A 20,196-nucleotide genomic window follows, 5' to 3' on the forward strand; every position below is an offset into this window, starting at 1 on the left:
ATTATAGTTGACTCCACAGTAAAACATTAAGATGTGCCTCTTACCAGGCTGAACAAGGAAAGAGTGACAGTTAGTTGCTTGTCTGGTGCTGGGGTCCATTATATCACATATCCTCCCTTGTCCTTGAACAAGTACTAGTATAGCTCTGTCATTGTTTATGCTGGTGTCAGTGACTTGATGTGTATCTCCCTGGACTGTATGAAGAGAGACATGACTGTGCTCTCAGACTGTGTCCAAGGCAGGTAGGAGCTTAGCACTGAGGAGCATTCTACCTTCTCCAAGGATGATGCTACAGTAAGAGCACAAAATAATTGACTTCAATAATTGGCTTAGCTTTGGTGTCATTCAAAGTGGGTTCCATATTTGTCAGCATGGTAGGATATGACCCAAAAGACCATGCTGCTTCACCAGGGTGGCCTGAATCTGCACCTCCTAGGGTTTTAGTTATTGGCAAAGACACTGTCTACTACCATAGTGCCTTTTTTAGCAATGCCAACCTGATAAACCTACCAACATAATGAAACAAACATAGGAAAATATGAAGATGTTACTGATCAATGCTAGGAGACTAAAGAAGAAACTCCACACCCTACAAACCTTTTTCCCCCTGGAGAGCATTACTATCTGTGTAGTGACTGAAATGTGATTTAAAATGGGGAGAACAGACTTCCAAGATGGCTGCATGCTGAAAAACAGCTTAATTTCAACTTTCCCAGTGAGAAAAAAAGAAACAGAGTGATAAGGGCCAGTAACTCTCTAGGTTTTAGTAAATTTAGTTACAGGCTAGTAAGTAGACTGTTTGGATACTAGCAAAGAATAAACTTAGACAGCCTGAAAGAAAATCAGCCAGGAAAGGTGAAACACTGACTGAGGAGAGTCCTATAGCTCTTCAGTATAAAAGAGTTCAAGCTCCGACTTTGGTGCAAGACATGGTTTCAGTGATCTAGAGGAAAACTAAATCAAGTGTGCTCACAGCTGATTAAAATAAACAAAACATTGAAGAAGTATATTGCCTCAAAATGTAAAAAGCTGGAAAAAATGGAAGAAGCTTTAAGCAGCTATTCAGATAAACTAATAATGCTGCAAATAGAAGTTGAAATGAAGAAAAGGTAGCTGGGTATGAGACAGATCAACAAAAACTGTTTCAAAAAATGTTAGAGTTAGAGCACGGAGCACACAAGGAAAACCACAGATGTTATCCTGTAGCAGAGAAACTGGAAGGAACAGACTATTAATTTTATAAAAGCACAAATAAGCAACAGAATTGGTATTCCACAGCAGGATTAGTTAATTGGAAGAGTATGTTGTGTATATGATCAAAACCTGGCCATGAGAAAGCAGCAAAGATCTGTAATAGTAAAGATGCAATCATAGCAGCAGATGGAGTTGATCCTGAGAAAACTCTGGCAGAAGAGCAGTGGAGTGTTTGTGGAAAATGATTATTCGCTGTACACCAGACAGAAAAGAAACATATTTATCCCAGCAGTCAGGGAATGTTGAGAGGCAGGTGTGAGATTTAAGCTGCTGTATCCAGCTGTCTTCAGAATATTTTTCCTGGAGGGTCAAAGGCATTTTTGATGCAGAACAGGCCAAGGACATTCCAGTGTTCTATTACTTGGCTGTTTTGCCCCATTTACCATAAACACTATAATGTGCATACTGCTTTACTTCTACAATGATTATTTGGATTTTCATTTAAAACTTTTATTTTACATTTTATAACACAAATACTAATAGACATCTGCTAAAAAAGCAATATAGTCTCACAGTGAAAACAGCATTGAAATCCACATTCAAAGAAAATGCATCTGGCCAGTGGCGGATAAAGATTACATTTGGATTGTTTTAAAATCATAGGCCCCTTGCACATGAAACATACACATTTTCTTTGATAAACCTTCCCAATTGTATTAAATTATATTCCTTGTATAATACAGCACACTTGTTAGAGTGCATTGTAAATTTATTGTTTTTAACTTTTTTCCAGTAAGCAATGAAATGCATGAACCAATAATGAGAACTGCTCCAGTCAGAAATTTCCATTATAAAAGTATATTAAACCTCTACAATCCATCAGTATCAGTAAATATTCACAATCTCTGTAGAAGTAAAAGTCATCTAAATAATTCCACATTAAAGAGATCTGTAACTAATGAAGAGGTTGCTACTAGCAAACAACTTTATATTTTGTGTCATCTACAAATAAAGTGCCTGTTGCCCTTCAGGGATAAATTGATTGTTACATTAAAAAATGATAAGCTAATATTGCAATAGGGAATGGATGGCAAACTGAACAGGTTCATAGTTACTAGATATCTCTGCCAAAGAGGACATTCTCGGGACCACAGCATCCACCCCTTTTAAAAGTATAACACAATATAGTATCAGTAATCCATCTACATACTGTGGGAGTAGAACCCACAGCCTTCTGCATCAAAAGCAAGCATTCTACCTATTGTGCTCCTAACACAAACAGACACTGCATAAGCAACACTAAACTTATCTCCCCATGAGGAACTTTGCAGCACAACTTAAGATTTAGAAATCTGGAAAAAGCATTTATGGGGGTGGGGGACAGACAATGGCCCAAAACCAGGGACACATTTTAAACATTGCTTGTACAATCTTAGAAAAGTTGTTACTTTCTAGAATAAAATGTTTTGTGTTATCTTGTGTTTCCTGAAAGATAGCCATTTAAGTTTCAGTCTTCATATCATTAGTGAATTCAGTTCTCATTCTTACTAATTTGCTAGAAAACCTCAAATTTTACCAGGAACAGGCCAAAGATCTGGTGCAGGTAGGGAATTTGGGCTCTTGCTACAGGGTTTGAGCCGGACTACTTCTAATTACCAGTTATGTTTAACTGCAGCATTTTAAACATGCACATCTTTCCAGGCTCCAGCTCACCACCCTTTGCAATGAAAATGCAACGGCCAACTTTCCAAGCTCCAGCTCACACCCCTTTCCAGCATTTACAATGAAGAAATGCAATGACACACACTTAAACGGCCAACACAGCAGCATAAAGAAATGTGGAAAAGACTGAAACGGCAACTAGCTTGCACACTATGCACAGTTAAATTGAAACGGCAAACTTTCCTGAACTTGCCCAATTAAACTGAAAACTTTCCAGCTCGGGAACTTGCACAGTTAAGCAGAAACGGTAGACATTAAGCAGTGGCACACAATGTACAGTTAAACTGAAAGCTTTCCAGCTCGGAAACTTGCACAGATAAACTGAAATGGCACACACTCCCACAGTTCTTCCTATTTAATGAGCAGATACATTACCAACTGAAATGGCAAAACAAACTTGCACACTTGCCCAGCAGTAAAAGAAACACATGAGCAGATAAACTGAAATGGACTTAAATAAATTACACTGTTAAGTTTTCTTTCTTACTTGGAGGCTGGGCAGACTAAAACATATGTACATCTGCCGACTGCCGCCATTGCTGTTTATATTTCTATTTCCCTCCAGTCCAAAAGGCAGTAGCTGATGTCATCATGCATGCCCCTGTAGGCTGGTGATGCGTGGTGACATCAGCCATAAATTTAAAATGGTAAACTGCTAATACAAAAAAAAGAAAAAAAAGACTGGGAAATTCGGAAATTAAGGGGGCCACTTGGAAATTCGTGGCACCACAATATTTTGCCCTCAAAACTGGTAAATACCAAGGAATTTGGTATGATTGAGTGGTCTGATCTTGGCTGCTTTCTTGTGGCCAGGTTTGGATAATATACACAATGGTACTGTTTTAATTAACAGTTATTACTGTGGAATACCAGTTCAGTTGCTTATTTGTGCTTTCATAAAATGAATACAGTCTGCTCCTTCCAGTTTCTCTGGGGTAGGATGCAGTCTGTGTTTTTTTCCCCTGTTTGCTCTGTCTTCTGACCATACCATTTTTTGAAACACCTTTTCTCGTGCAGTCTCATACTCAGCCAACCTTTTCTTCATTTCAGCCTCTGATATTTGCAGTTTTATCAACCCATCTAAATATCTGTTTAAAGCTTCTTACATTTTTTACAGCTGTTTGTTATTTGAGTTGATGTACTCCTTCAGTGTTTCATTTATTTTAATCAGTTCTGAGCACATTTGCCTTATTTTTTTCTCTAGATTACTGGACGTCACGTCTTGGACCGAAGCTGGAACTTGAACTGCATTTTGTTGTACAGGATTCATAACTGCTTTTTGTTGAACAGGATTCATCCCAGACGGTCTTTTCTCCTCACCCTTTGTGGTTGATTTTCTGTCGGGTTCTCTCATTTGTTTCTTTGCTGGCATCCAGGCAGTGCTCTTACTAGCAAGTTACTGAAATTTACCCAAAAAGAAATATACACTGTCTCTTTTCTGAGTTTGTGTTTTCACACTGGGACAGCTGACATTAAGCTGTTACTCAGTGTGCAGCCATCTTGGAAGGCCCCTGTTTGGTATCTACCTTTCTGAAGTAAAGGCCAATGTCAAAGAACTCTGTCTGACTAAGTTTGCAGATGACTGCAAGCAAGGAACAGTCATTGAATCCCCAAATGACATAGCCATCCTGCAGGAAGGTTTGTCCCTAATAAATAACTGGTTTCAAAATTAGAAACTGAATGTCAAAAATGCATTATTGTATTTTTTGTGAAGTATTCTACCCCAGGGAGCTACCACATTGACAGTATGCCCCCAAGAGTTGACCTACTTGTTTGGGATTTGGGAACTTATGTGGAAAGTGACCTAACGTTTGACTAACGTGTCCATTGTTCTAAGAAAGTCCTTCTATATTGCATAGCTTATAAACAGTGGGATTGTGTCTAGATTTAGGGATGTCATTGTGCCCCTTTACCAAGCCTTCCTTAGCCAGTTATTGAATATAATGCCCCCATTGGCATATGTGAAGGCTGCCAACCCAGCTAGCTAGAATTTCTTCGTAAATAATCCTATATCATTTGTAAATATTAATATGATCCATAGGCTTGTCTTACAAACATAAGAAAACTCTGTTATGTATGTGTAAAGCTGTATGTTATGTGCTGAGCTTCAAGAATGTAACCACAGTGTACCCTGCTGGAGAAGAGCAGAAATGTATATGAACTATATGCTTATGCAAATGTATGTTTTCATGGTAAAAGTTGGAACATACAGATTTAACTTGCAAACTCTGAGAAAATAAGTAAAGAGTTTTATGATTGTGCTTACCTCGGCTAGAAGGCAGAATGCCTGCAGCTAGAGTTTCATTCTGTTGTCTTAAGACAGAAATAATTACTAGATTTAAAATGTAAAAGTGTTAATTGTTTTACGACTTCCAGTTTCAGGCAAGCTTCTAAGAGATGAGTATTTTTCATGGAGATATGTAAATTCTGTTGGTATCTGTTTAGCCTGGGAACTAGAGGCACGTGTCAAATAGTAATGTCATCTAGCTAACCCAGCAGTAATATGTATTATTAATTTAAGAGCTATCTCAGAGTGAAGGTTTGTGCATTTTGTATTTGTCTCTGGACCTAGAAACACCCATTCAGCACTTTTATTTGCCTTGCTAATAGTAAGTACTAGATTACAGCGATTTATCTTAGAGATAGATAGGAATATAGCAAGAATAGTTTAGGTGTTGTCTGTATTCATGTGAGACTGTCTTAGAATGTTGTTTTAAAATATTTCCTGTGATTCTGAAATCTGTTGTCACTGGATTGAGTTATTGACTATTGCCTTGTGTTTTTATTATTTATTATTAAATATATTTAAACCTTTTAATTGTGGCTGGTTTGTTAGAGATATATATATAAGCTCTTACTTGCACATGTATTTGGTGATACTGTACAGGCCACTCCTAAATAGCCTTAAGTGTTCTGGTCACACTTGCCATTATGATAACAGTAACATTACACAGTAGAATTGGTCACCTGGGGAGAAAGGCTCCACATCAAACAGTTAGTTGCAACTACAGATACAGTACAATTTTCAGAAAAAAACAGTTGTATACATTGCATCTTAGAAATCATGAGAGAACACATTTTTTTTAAAAGATAAAACAATAATGGAAAATAAATATTTAGAAGGCAGTGACACATTCCTAAAGTCCAAGTTGGACTTTAGGATATATACATCACGGAAAAAAAAATATTTACAAGGCAGTGACACATTCATAAAGTCCAAGCTGGGTTAACATCGTCATGTCCTATAATAGTTTAAGAAGGATGGAATATATACAGTCTAAAAATAGGTTAACTGATCGGATTAACAGAGGTGTAAGAAGGAGATGGACTTAATGTAGCAGTAAAGAAATTAGTATTTAGCGTGAGAACATAAGATAACAGGAAGGGGATTCTTAGTCTGGGTTAGTACTTGGGCATAGCCAGTGAGTTGTAAGGTATAATTTGAGTTTCTTTTTGAATAGTGGAGTTGAAGAAAGAGACATGAGTTCACAGGGAAGTAGGTTCCATGTTTTTCCCACAGTGTTAGAGAAAAGTGAATCCCCTACTTTATTGTTGGGTATTTGTCTGGATACCGGTAATTTATTTGCTGACCATAGGTTTGTAAGATTTTTATACAGGGTGATTAGACTCATGAGTATTGGTGTATTGCTAGGTTGATAAAGGGTCTTATGGGCAATAATAAGTTGGTGGACTTGAATCTGATTATGCATCTCCAGCCAACCTAGCTGTTTTAGATTTTGACAGTGGTGGGTTCTAAATAGGGCAGTGGTAAATCTGGCAATGTTATTGTAGGAGGTTGCCAGTTTGTTGAGGCTGGTTTTAGATAGATTAGTGTAAATAGGTGAGGTATAGAGGAGAGTTTAGATAAGGTGGGTGTGGGCAATAGTAGTTCTAGCTATTGGAGTAAGGAAGGGTTTAATCTTATAAAGGGAGAAATACTTGATCTAGGGATCTAAACCTCTTCTGCAACATCAACAGTACAGTTTGGAGGGACAGGTATATCTCGCAGAGGTACTCCTGCTCTGGAACAGACTCCCTCTCCACAAAGTTCATCCATGTCAATATGTAAATGCAGTTGGATCTGTGAATGGAAAACAGAAAAGGTACCATGCATGAGTCCCCTCAAATTATCTATGATATGATCCCAGTTATTCTCATTTGTAGTAATATATAATTATCAACCATGGGATGGGTAAGGCCACTCTTTAGCTAAGTAGAATAGGTTAATTTGAGCACAAAAATTTAAATTTACTATGCTTAAAATCGCCTGGAAAAGCAGTCAGCCTAGTACTTACATATGATCCTGTTTAAGTATTATATTTAAAAAAAACATGTACAAAATCAACATTGTCTAGCTCCAGACTTTAGCATACAAGGCTAACACTGATAAGGACAGCTTGACCTGAACTAACATATAACATTTCTCATTTAAAAACATTTCAACAATATACTGTACAAATCTGAGAATATTAATTATTGCACTCTTATATAGCCCCATATTTGACTTGCCTGTAATCATCAGTGTTTCTGTAATAAAACTTTGAAATAAGTAACCATTAAAAAAACATACATACAAACCTCTGTAGTGACATAATCAAGAAAGTTTCATATAAACCTCTGTAATGACATTTAAAGTCATCAAAAGGGAGTTAAGTCCGGTCTTCTGTGTGCACATACTTCACTGTCAGTCTGTCTTCAGTGGCAGTCAGCCTCTTGAATTTTTATGGTCTAGTAGAAAAATACACCTGCTCTATCACGTAATGGACTCAGAGCATATGAACACACTTCCCTGTTTTCATGTATATTCTGTTCTTCCCAGTCGTTCTCAGCTTTCAGTAAGTTGAAAAATATACTGACGTGGAAGGGCTGATATATTACATATTCTTCCTCACCATTTTCTGACAGACTGAAAATTTGTTTCCATCTTGTCAGACCAATTTTGCATTAGGAACCACTTGCACTGCATCTGAAAAAGAAAACTTCCAAAGTAGCAGGAAAAGTCTTCTGTAGCTAATTGTCCATTCCCTAATTGACTATCTGAAATATAAACTTTGTTGCAGCATGGTTTTAGAAAAGTTATGATCTTTAAAAATAGGTTTCCCTTCCATTGTATATTGTTTCCCCATTCGTCGTAGCTGCCACAGTATTTTACTTTTCATATCACATCACACAGTGAAACAAAATTTTAGAATTGCTCTGCTCCACAGCGTACAGGGAGATATAACCTTGTCTACATCTTAGATGACCCAACTTCAAGTAGCAGCTTGTGTACTAGAAGAACTGAGTGGGAGGAGGATGTGAATGTCTCTCCATCCTGGGAGATGGCAAATGTGATTTGAGTCATCAGCTACATTCTGCAGCCAGTGAGTAGAGGCTTGCTGGCTTCAATAATGCATTAGGTAATGTTGGCCCATCTTTCTAAGCTAGTGACCATAACTTTGAGTGAGTGGGGAAGCATGCACACACGCTCACACACACACACTCACACACACACACATACTCACACTCACACACACACACACACACACACACACACATACACACACAGTGAGAATATAGTAGGTACCCTGTGATGACATGAGTATTTATGTCAGCCACCAGGTATAGGATTAGGAATTAACACTTTGACATCTACTTCCAGTACGTTAATTAGATATCACATCATAACTGCCAGCGAGCTGGATAATAACATGCTAGAGCTAAGAGTAAAAAGAAACAAAATCATAAATGTAGAAAACCTTTTTAACTGAACAAGAAAAGCAGATTTTGCCGTTTTTGTTTAGCTGAAGCGATTTTCTTTTTCTTTTTCTGTGGCTGTATATAAGGAAGAAAATGCTAAGAGTTTCTGTTTGGCATGTACAACCTGAACTGTACTGCCAAGTCCCACTTACTTGAACTCAGTGGATGTGAAATTGTAAGAAATTTAAGTACATACTGTTCCAGAGTGATTTACCTATATATGCTTAGTTTTGTGATACGCAGGAATTTGCAATGCAAATTGTTTTCCTTGCAGAAAACTGGAACAGTAGTTCTTATAATCTTACAGCTTGTTTTGTTTTTCAGCCTCGCTCATTCATGCAGCTGTGACAATGGTGTCCTGGTTCCGAAAAATGAAACAGCCATAGTATCATTTCCAGATGTTGACATATCTGCAAAGTAAGACTTTTTTTTCTAACTACTGTCTGAAAGTATTTTCTTCCCTGATTTTGAAAATTAAATTTAGAAGTGGTGTGCGTTGTTGTGTTCTCTCATGTCTTGCAGTCTATATACAAAGATTTTCCATTTAATTTTCTGTCCTCCATCATGTTTGTTCTTAAGTCTGAATCTTTTATTATTGGCTCTTCCTTCTTTCTTTAGCCCCAGATTACGAATCAGTTTGAATAACCAGGCAAGAAATTCAAATGTGAATTAGGCACTGTTATCAGAAAACAATGCAGAAGCTTGTGCTGTGTGGTACTTTTGCTGTAGTCTTGTTCCTGTATTGCTGTTTTTTTCTCCATAGGGTATGTTTGTTGAGGTAATGCTGATATCTTAGAAACCCTAATCCCCACGAACAGTCTAAATGCAAATGTTTCTATAGTAACTCAGAATAGCTGTTGGCTTCTTATTTCATTACAACCACATTAAATCAATCAACAAATTGCATTGTTGGCTAGACTATTATTGCATTAAACAGTGGTACTTCAAGAGAATAAGGTGAACAGTGGATGACTGTCCTTGCACCTCCCCTTCTATACTCAATTGATGTCCTTCTATTCTAATGTTGCAGTATTCTACATGTGGGTTTACCCTTCTTCCTCTCCAGTTCATCCGACCAGGATTCCAAAGATTTTCAGTCCCTCTAGGTGCGTCGGACATCTGATGGGGCAGCAGGAATGTGGGTCATAAAAGTGACATCTGCACACACCAGCCCTCAAAACTTTTCAGCCGCCATTCATATGCCAGGTGCTCCTGCTTCTCACGGACGTCAAATCAAGAAAAGATTATCTTGTTGGAGATCTTTTCAGTCCTACTGTTATTTCTTTTAGTCTGTTCATGTCATCCGGAAAGGCAAGTTTAAGTGTGGTTGGCAGATTCCCCACAAAGACACCCACGAACAGCGTCTCTTTTGTTTAGGTAGGGAAAATGACCACGAGAATGGCACTATTTGTCAGTCATTTGTCCCTAAGACCCTACGTCGCCATTTACAGGCCTTACATCTCTCCTTAGAAAACCAGCGGTTAAAACAAATAGTTTTAGTGATGGAGGCCGCGTCTGACTCCTCGTCTGAATCACCTAAGAAAAGGGCCAAGACCTTGCGGCCTACTTCTTCAGCTGCGCCTCTACCAGCCGATGTTCTTCTATTCCAGTGTTGCAGTATTGTACATGTGGGTTTACTCTTATTCCTCTTCAGTTCGTCCGGCCAGGATCCCAAAGATTTTCAGTCCCTCTAGGTACATCGGACTTCTGACGTGGTAGCAGGAACATGGGCCATAAAAGTGAAGTCTGCACGCACCAGCCCTCAGAACGTTCCAGCCACCAGTTGTATTCCAGGTGCTCTTGCTTCTCGTGGACGTTGAATCAACAAAAATTCAGTTAAGTACCCCATTGGGGATCCTTTCAGTCCTACTGTTATTTCTTATAGTCTGTTCATGTCATTCAGAAAGGGCAAGTCTAAGTGTTGTCTGCAGATTCCCCACAAAGACACCCATGATCAGTGTCTCTTTTGTTTAGGTAGGGAATACAACCACGAGAACTCTACTATTTGTTAGTCATTCGTCCCTAAAACCCTATGTCGCCGTTTACAGGCCTTATATCTGTACTTAAAAAAATCTGTTAAAACAAGCAACGTTAAGGATGGAGGCCACGTCCAACACCCTGTCTGAACTGCCTAAGAAAAAGGCCAAGACCTTGCTGCCTACTTCTTCAGCTGCGCCTCTATTGGCCATTCCTCAGTCTGTGGCCAACATTGACCTGACCAAGGATTTGGCTTTCGCCAGTTTGGATAAAGTGGGTACCTCTGAGGAAGCCGCACAATCTCGAGTGAATGGCATGTCTGTATAGGCTATACCGGCGTCTACCTTGGACTCCGGGGGGGGGGGGGGGGCAATGTTTTCTATGGGCACGTCGGCTTCCGCTGCCGCCATCCCTACATCAGACCCGAGGTCTTCGCCCAGTCGGATGAAAGCTAGGCCTCTTAAGAAAAAAAAAAAAACATTTCTCTCCTGCTTCTGAAAGCATGCCCGGTTGGCAGGCCTTCAGCCAGAGTCTATTTAATGCCGTTATAGCCCTTAGGCCTACTGCTATAGAAACCCCTAGCACTGCTCCTCCCCTCCTAAGTCCTACGCCTCTAATTCCTGAAAGGAGGGGTAGAACAACTGGAAGAGGAGGAACTGTCTGATTCCTCAGAAGATTCCCTCTCCTACTCCTCTCAGATCTCTTCCCACCTTGGATATGGATCTCCAGAAGAAGGCTGTGTTGAGCCTGACTCCACAGAGGTGGATTTAACTTTTGGGGAAACAATCAACAAGATTTATTTTATTTTACATTTGTTAACCGAGGGTGTCTGACTGAGCCAAAAAGGCTCTTTTTCAGCAGAGGTCCGGGGAGAAAAGCTCCACAAAGAAAAAAATTACAGACACATTTAGTTATTTAGACATGATCAGTATACACACAAATTGCAAGAGACATGTTTTTACAGTGGTATGCGGCACATAAACAGTTACAGTGGAGAGAACAAACAAAAAAATATTAATTTTAAAAATAAAGGTAATTAATAGATTTGTGGTGTACAGCTGAAATTTGGAACATAGTTAGAATACATACATTGTAGATTAGCTAGTGTTTGTGAGTAAGATTGAAAACTATTATCAAATGCTCTAGATTTAGTATGTATGTTATCCGCTTTCACTAGCCTGGGGAGCAATCATGGCACTGCCAACTTTGCTTGAGATGTTGCCTGATGAGGTCTTTAAAGGAGGCTTTAAATGATGCATTTTGAATGCTAGTAGGGACAGAGTTCCATTTTTTAGCCACTGAACTACTATATAGTGCATCTCCAAAGCTATTGTAGCTGTTGGTAACTTCTAGTAATAGTTTGCTTGATGATCTAAAAGGCCTTTTGGCTGAGTGATGTCGTACTAGGTTTTTGAGGGCAGGACACTTATTGAGGAGGCAATTGATAGAATGACAGAGGCAGAGCTGATTGTAGGTTAGGAGGTTGGGCATTTCAAGCCAGTGGAGCTGTCTCAAAGCAGTACAGTGATGAGTTCTATATGAGAAATTTGCAGTAAAGCGGGCAATTCTGTTATAGCAGGCTTCCATTTTGCTTAGTTCATTTTTGTTGAGATTAGTCAGAATGGGAGATGCATAGACTAGGGTGGATAGAAGTTGGGAGAGAGCAATGGCTGATCTTGTGTTGTTGGTAAGAAATGGTTTGATACGGTAGAGTGACCCCAGTTTGGCATGTATTTTTTTAATAGTTAAGTTGAGATGACTATCAAATTTTAGGTGAGAGTCTATGGTTATTCCCAATAGCTTAGCCTGTGCCACTGGAGCAATTGACTGTTAGTGTTTTTGTTAGAACTGGTTATAATCATAGCTGAGTTTTCCTTTGGACTGAGGATAAGTTGGGCTTTGGTAAGGTAGTTTTCAACGTCAGAGAATGCTAGTTGAGTTGTTTGCAGGAGGGTGGGAATGTTTTGTGCAGCACAGATTAAGATAGTGTCATCTGCATACTGAATTATAGATGCATGTTGTGTGGAGGTATGGTGGTCATTTGTGAAGACTGTGAATAGTAGTGGTCCTAAGATAGAACCCTGTGGGACTCCTATAGTTATGGGCAGCTGAGGAGAGATGGAATTTTCCCATTTCACAGCTTGGTACCTGTCAGTTAAGTAGCTTTGGAACCAGGTAAGAGTGGAATTTGATAGATGATATTGGTTTAGTTTGTTTAGCAGGTTTTGGTGTGAGACTGTGTCAAATGCTTTAGACATGTCCAAAAAAAAGAGTCGACACTTGTAGGCCTTCATTTTTGAGACTGTTTACTGTGTCTGTGGAGCAGAGGAGGGCTGTAGTGGTACTATGGGCAGGTCTGAAACCATGCTGAATAGGTGACAGGATGTTGCTGTCTAGGAGATAGTTTAGCATCTGGGTATGGATGCATTTTTCTAGGATTTTGGCCAGGGGGGAGAGTAAAGCAATGGGTCTGTAGTTATTAAGTTCAGTGGAGGTCCCACCTTTTTGTTTGGGTGTAACATAAGATATTTTCCAGAGTTTGGGTACATAGTTTTCAACAATTGAACTGTTTATGAGAGTGGAGACTGGGGTAGCAATAGCATCTGCTGTGAGTTTCAAGAAATAGCTGGGGAGTAGGTAGGCTGCTGTTGATGAGGTTTTTAGTTTGGAGAGCATGCTTTTGATTGAAGTGGTGGAAACTGTTTTGGGGGTAAAGCTTGTATTAGTGTTGTTTGTGTTTGGGGGGATAGTGAGGAAGGAACTGTCCTGTGATACTAAGGATAGAATTGAGTTCACAAAGTGGGAGTTGAATTGTGTTTCGATGGGAACTTTAGTGTCAGGGGTGGTTGGTTTGGGGGTAGCCTTTTGGGTGGATTTTATTAGCTGATTTACATTTTTCCAAAATTTTTGCGGGTTGTGTTGGTATTTAGTTTGTAGTGTTGTGTAGCAGGATTTTTTGTCCAGCCTAATGCATTTTTTTGCACGGTTGCGCAGTTCTTGGTACTTAGTTAGGCTTTGTGTTTCTTTGTTTTTTTGATAGTAAAGCCAGGCAGTTGAATTTGTTTGGTTTCTTTACTGAGCCAGGGGTTTGTAGAGGTTCTAACCTTGATTTTGCACAATGGAGCAACAGTGTCTAGGTGTAGTAGAAATGTTTTGTTGAAATATGCTACAGCTTGGTCAAGTGGGAGGGTTTTTAGGGGGGGGGAGTCCAGTCACAGTTACAGAGTAAAGTGTTGAGGACCTCAGGAGAGAATTTTTTTGTGTTTCTAGTGGATATATAGTTAGTGGTTTTGCATATGCTTGTTCTACTACGTATAAAGTATATTATGTTGTGGTCACTTAAGGTGTCTGGGAGACTGCCTGTGTGAGGGTACAATGTGGGGTTGTTAGCTAGGACCCAGTCAAGGATGGATTCCCTTTTAGATTTTTTATCACATCTAGTTGGAATTTGGACTAGCTGCTGGTAGCCATGGAGATTTATTAGATTACTTGGTGGTTCGGATGTACAGGTGAACCAATCTAGGTTGAAGTCCCCCAGAATAAGGGTTTCTTGTGAGTATGTGGAAGAACACCAGGATAAGAAGTCTTCAAGGCTAGCAGGTATATTACCAGGTGGAATATAGATCACAACTGTGGTGATGACCTTTTTAGGGTGAAGTTGAAGTTGTGAGATAAGTATGTTCCAATTATTGGGGGAGGGGTAGGAGTTTGGTAATTGACGGACAGTTAAGTTGGACTTGTACAGTAAGGCAGTTCCAACCCCTTTACGAAGTGGTCTGTCTTGTCTAATGATACTGAAGCCGGTAGGGAGAACTTCTGAGTTAGCTATGTTTTTATTTAGCCAGGTTTCTGTTAAAGCAACTATGTCTGGGGAGTAGTGTGGTATTGTGGCCTGGAGTTCAGGTATTTTATTTTTGATACTTCTAATATTAATATTTAGCATTAAAAGATGGTTGGTTTTGCTGCTGTTGTTGATTTGCCCAGGGATAAAGAAAGTGGGGGTGTTATGTTCTGACAGTTGTGTTGGAGCAGTTTGTGTTGGACAGGATGGATTTGGGACTGGGTTGGGGTGGATATCCCCACTTATGGTGAGCCTGGAGTTAAAATGGTTATACAGATGTTGGAGTTTGGTGAGGAGTGTGAGAAAGTATTGTGTTTTTTTGGAGTAGGAATGAGAGCATATGTGTTTAGTTCTGAATTGGTCCGTTATGTAGTTCTTGAATAACTGTGGGCAGATATTATTATAATGTGTGGTGTCTGTATACAAGAGTGCATAATGTAGTGTTGTGCTACTAAGTTTAGGGATATTGCTAGAGTGATAACTTGTGGTGTTGTAAAGAATTATGAGAAGACAGACTAGACTTAGTGTGATAGTCATGGTTATAAAGTTTAAGTTGTTTCTAGGTGGGAGTTGCACTATATGTGGATGGGGAAGTAGTGTGGGTGATGTACAAAATGCCTAGTGGGAATGAGAGTGATTGGGAGTATTTTGTGTGGAGCAAGTTAGTGTGGTATAATGTGATGTGACTTGAGGAGCTGTGATTGGTGGAGGTGATGTGAGGTTGAGCTGTGGGTGTGGCTGTGATTACTATAAATGTAGAGGTAGTGGGGGCGAGAGGGAATAGGGGGCAGGGCAGGGGAGCAGAGAGCGCCCTTGCGTTAGCGCGGGCGAACGGAGCGGGGCAGAGCCAACCAAGACAAGAGAAAAAATTAAGTATCACTTTACAAATCTGAACACTTTAAACAAATTCCTGAGATCTAATGGCTTACCGGCAAGCAGAATGTAATAGCTGAAGGGCACTTGTGTCCTGGTGGGAGACTAGAAATTTAAAGATGGCTCCATGGTCAGCAGGATCCTAATATAGACTTTGTATTGGGGAGGGATATAACACAAGGGGGTGTAAACCAGGTGGAATGCAAAGAAACCAGAGAGGCAATCAGTGAAGGCCTCAGAGGGGGTAAGTAATAATTCAAACTACCTGTAAAGTGAAGGAGAGAAGAGACAGCAAAGTTTATTAAGGTTGGGAGTGTGTCTTCACATTGACTTGCTGATTAGTAACCAGTTTGTGCACAGATTAGAGTAGGTAGATACATTAGCAATGAAGGGGAATGTATAGAGATGCAAATAAACAGGTGGGCCTCCAAGTGATACAAACTAAGGCAGAAAGCACTGAGAGGGCTGCTTGATGGTTAATTTAGTCATAGGGATGTGAATTAAATGTATACTGTCTATTGGACAGCTAGGATTACTGTACTAGCGTGGGGGGGGGGGTGAGGAGGACACAAGGCTACAACAGTCAGTTTTATTAGCAAGCTGAGAACTACTAAGAAATACTGCTAATGTAATAGCTTCACTCTCATAAAACATACAAAGATGAAAGAACACTTTAAGTGGGAAGCCTAAGATATGACTGAAGTGCAGAAGAGATTTTATGACCTGATACAGATGGACTCCCCCAGTCCTTCAGCTATCCCTGCTGTTCAGCCGGCCTTCCTGGATGCCTTTGCCTGTGCTTCCATCAACCTTGACTCCCAACCACCAGACCCACAGAGAGCCGATAGACTCTACAAAGTCCCTGAGACAGAGAAATTTCTGATTAAGTTCCCTCCAACTGACCCAGCCACTATATCCATTTCTACTGGGGCTTCCAAGCTGCTCCCTACCACAACCATTCTTCCACCTGACATGGACAGCAAGACAATGGAAAGGCTGGGGAAGAAAATATACACTTCTGTCACCTTGTCATTCAGAGCCGCTAACTACCAAACTCACATGACCAAGTATTCCTTAGCACTGCTGGACAAAGCCACCCTCTCAGACTATGCATACAGATGCTTCAGATCTGTGATGTGGAGTAACTTTAAGACAAAGAAAAGTGTAAGGTTTGTGGACAGACAGACACAAACTAGACCACATAAACCTCAGAGAAATGAGAGCAATCCTCCTTGCTCTACAAGCCTTCCAACCTTCTATACAGCAAGGCCCTCTCGAGATATTCACGAACACCACCACAGTCCTCTGGTATCTCAACAAACAGGGAGGGACAAAATCGTACCTCTTCTGAAGACTAGCTCTGCAGGTGTGGAATCTGGCCACCTCACAGGGAATCACCCATTAGGCAGCCTACATACCCTCCCTGCAAAACTCCCAGGCAGATTACCTAAGGAGGATCATCTCAAACAACCACGAATGGATACTTCAGAGAGATGTTTTCCTGAATCTGGTCCACAAGTGGGATATACCTCAAGTAGACCTGTTTGCATCCTCCATAAACAGGCAACTTCCTGGTTACTGCACCAGGACACCCAACCCCAAGGCACTGGCAACAGATGCCTTCTCAATGTCCTGGAAGGGGAAATTTCTATATGCATCCTCCCCTTCCCCTTGATTCAACAGGTGCTGCTGAAAATTCAGCAGGACTCACTAAAAATCTTGCTGGTGACTCCCTACTGGCCAAGACAACACTGGTTCCCCCTTCTTCATTTATCCAAGGGCAATCACTACAAGTTACCCCCCTCAGTGGACCTGCTCACACAGCACAAGGGGACTCGGATACACCCACGGTAGCAGTCCCTGCACCTCACCCTGTGGCTGATATGATTCTGATCCCCTTCAGACACCTGTACAATGAGGACGTGCTCATTGACCTGCATGAGGTCAGAAAACCCAACACAAGAAAATCCTATCTCTCCAAGTGGAAAAGGTTTTCTATTTAGTGTCACAAAAGACCGTTGGACCCGCTGGAAAGCAACATTCCTCTTATCCTGTTTTAACTGTGTGAACTAATGCAGACTGGGCTGGCCTAATCATCTTTAAAAGCACAGTTGTCTGCAGTCTCTGCCTGTCTACCTCGGGATCCACCTCTTGCATCCAGCCTTCCCGCTAAACTTTTCCTCAAAGTAGTAATATACTTGAGAACACCCATAAAACCGTCCCCACCTCCCTGAGACCTTAACTATGTATTAGAAAATAGATTTAGACCCCTTTGAGCCAGCAGATAAAGCTCCCATAAAATTGTGCACATGGAAAACTATTTTATTGGTAGCTCTGACCCTCAGCCAGAAGGGTCTCAGAGCTGCAAGCTCTTATGGCTACACCACCCTTTTTAGTCCTCCACTTTGACAGGGTGACACTCAGGGCTAACCCGTCATTCACACCCAAAGTAGTGAATGACCTATCCTTGAACCAGTCCATTCACCTGCCTACCTTTTTCGCCAACCCGCAGGGGGATAGTGAGAGAGTACTTCATTCTCTAGACGTCCACAGACAACTTAGGTTTTTACCTACATAAAACCAAGCCCATTAGGAAATCAGACCATTTGTATCCTTCCACCCTAGAGCTCTGGGGAAAGCTGTGACCAAACAGACCATTTCAGCCTGGATTTCCATGGCCATTTCTTTCTGCTACGTACACCATGGGAATACCTTGCAGGGCAATGTCAAAGCCCACTCCACCAGAGCAATTGCCTCTTCAGGTGCCTTCTGTAAGGGGTTAGACACCAACACCATACTTGAAGCAGTTACTTGGTCCTCTGTGCACACCAAGCACTACAAGCTGGACTATATCTCTAGAGCCAGGGTGGGGTTTGCCAGGGCTATCCTACACGGATTCCTGGAAACTTCATCTAGACCACCATCCAATCCTCAGTGAGCTTTGGCACTCACCTACATGTAGAATACTGCAACACTGGAATAGAAGGACACAGGAAAGTTGTGTAAAATCTTACCATAGCCATAGATGTCCTTCTCTTCCATGTTGCAGTATTCCTTCCCTCCCTCCTTCCCCTCCTGTCTGGTTGCACTTGCTCTCCTGGGTGACACTAGACAGGCTATACCCTTACAGGACTGGCTCCAACTGGGGCTTTTTTATGTTCTGAGGGCCGGTGCATGCAGACGTCACTTCTATGGCCCACATTTCTGCTGCCACATCAGATGTCCGACGCACCTAGTGGGACTGAAAATCTTTGGAATCCTGGGCGGATGAGCTGGAGAGGAAGAAGGGTAAACCCACATGTAGAAAAGTGCAACATGGAAGAGAAGGACATCTATGGTTATGGTAAGATTTTACACAACTTTCCTTTATCAATGCATACCTAATTGATTTCCTGATCTTTTAATCTGGACAGGTCTTTGTATTATCTCAGAGTGGCAGATGCAGTGCAATGGTTACATGGTGTGAACTCTATTAAAAGACACGTTTGTGTTCTTACAAATTATGTACCTGTATTGTTGTATTGGTTTACTTTACAGGAAAATAAAGTTGGAAATAGTATTATTACAATGTTGTGCTTCTTGTAATAAAATGAATTCTGTTTAACTACTGGTTATATCTTGAATGTTTATCTTCTGTATACTCCAGATAGGTTTGTTTCTTAAGGACCTTGCTCAATACTGTGCCTTGCAGCACTCCACTAGAGACCGTGCATTATCCTGGACTATACCTGTTGATATTTTACCTCTGTTTTCTATTATGAAGGCAGTTAGCTATCCACTGTATGGTATCTATGTCTGTCTGTGAGTAGCTTATCTGTTTGTTATTCCATAGTGGTGATCATTGTTGCAAAGTTTGGAGAGGTCTGTGTGCTCTGCATTGATATGAGTTACATTCTTCATTACCCTACTAAGTATCTGTAAGCACACTGTGCAGAAGTGCCAATGTGTAGTCTGTCTTTGTTAAGTTGTGGTATAAAGTCCATTAAAAAGGTTGTAAATGTATGAGATGAGGGACACAGGGGAGCACAACTCCTAACTTTTTATCTCTTCTAGTTCTACAGTTGGTCCTTACCACCTCATTTAGGATTGGGATAACTCCCAGTATCCTTCCACAAGTCTGGGACACATTTAATTTGATGTATCTTATTAAATAGTATACAGCTTGGCTGCTTCAAGCTGGCCTTATGTTCAGTACTAGCTTCTGGAATATTATATTGCCAATAATTAGAGATGACATTACTATTTAAGAGTTTTAGAGACCACGTCTGTAGATAATAGTAGAAATTTCATAATACTGCACAGCCGGTGAGGGTTGTATGACTCTGTATGAGACTTGGTGAAATAAAATGAGAATAACAAGTTAAATTATGTTTCTGTTTCTTGTGAAATGTGCAGCACTAAATAATCCTGTTTTGATGTCCTTCAAGGATGCATCTGCAGTCCTTACAAATGGGTTGTCCTGTCGTCAGGCAGCCCTTCGGTCGGCCGGATTCCAAAGTCTGGGTCTGGCCTCGGCTGGTGTCGCACTTCACCCAACGTCATAGCTGCAGTTCTTCAGGTATAAAGGCATCAGCCGACGCCATTTTCCTCAGTCTTTCATGCCGCGTGGCGCCCGAAGCAGAAGCTGTTCGCAAGTGCTGGTCGGTCAGAACCAGAGATTGCTACTACCGAATACTTCTTCTACTACCGAAGACTTCTAAAAAGCTAAGTACCCCGTTGGGGACTCTTTCTTGCCTCAGCCGATGTCAGAAAAAGTGAATAACTGTTTAACTTGTGGGAAACAAATACCTCATAAAGATTTCCACTCGTACTGCTTACCTTGTTTAGGCCCAGACCACGACGTAGCAGCT

At 40.7% G+C, this 20,196-nt stretch overlaps 1 protein-coding gene across 1 annotated transcript in view; it reads left to right on the plus strand.

Annotated features, from left to right (window-relative positions):
- The window catches only part of WASF1 (WASP family member 1), a 1,915,084-nt gene that overhangs the window by 661,651 nt on the left and 1,233,237 nt on the right, over window positions 1-20,196 (plus strand). The window contains exon 3 of the mRNA XM_044066725.1: window positions 8,980-9,072. The gene's annotated coding sequence lies outside the window, so the exon portion shown is untranslated. The remainder of the gene's footprint in view (window positions 1-8,979; window positions 9,073-20,196) is intronic.

The sequence above is a fragment of the Protopterus annectens genome, chromosome 1.part0 (genome assembly GCF_019279795.1).
Source record: "Protopterus annectens isolate FY-2018-M chromosome 1.part0, PAN1.0, whole genome shotgun sequence".
Taxonomy (NCBI): domain Eukaryota; kingdom Metazoa; phylum Chordata; order Ceratodontiformes; family Protopteridae; genus Protopterus; species Protopterus annectens.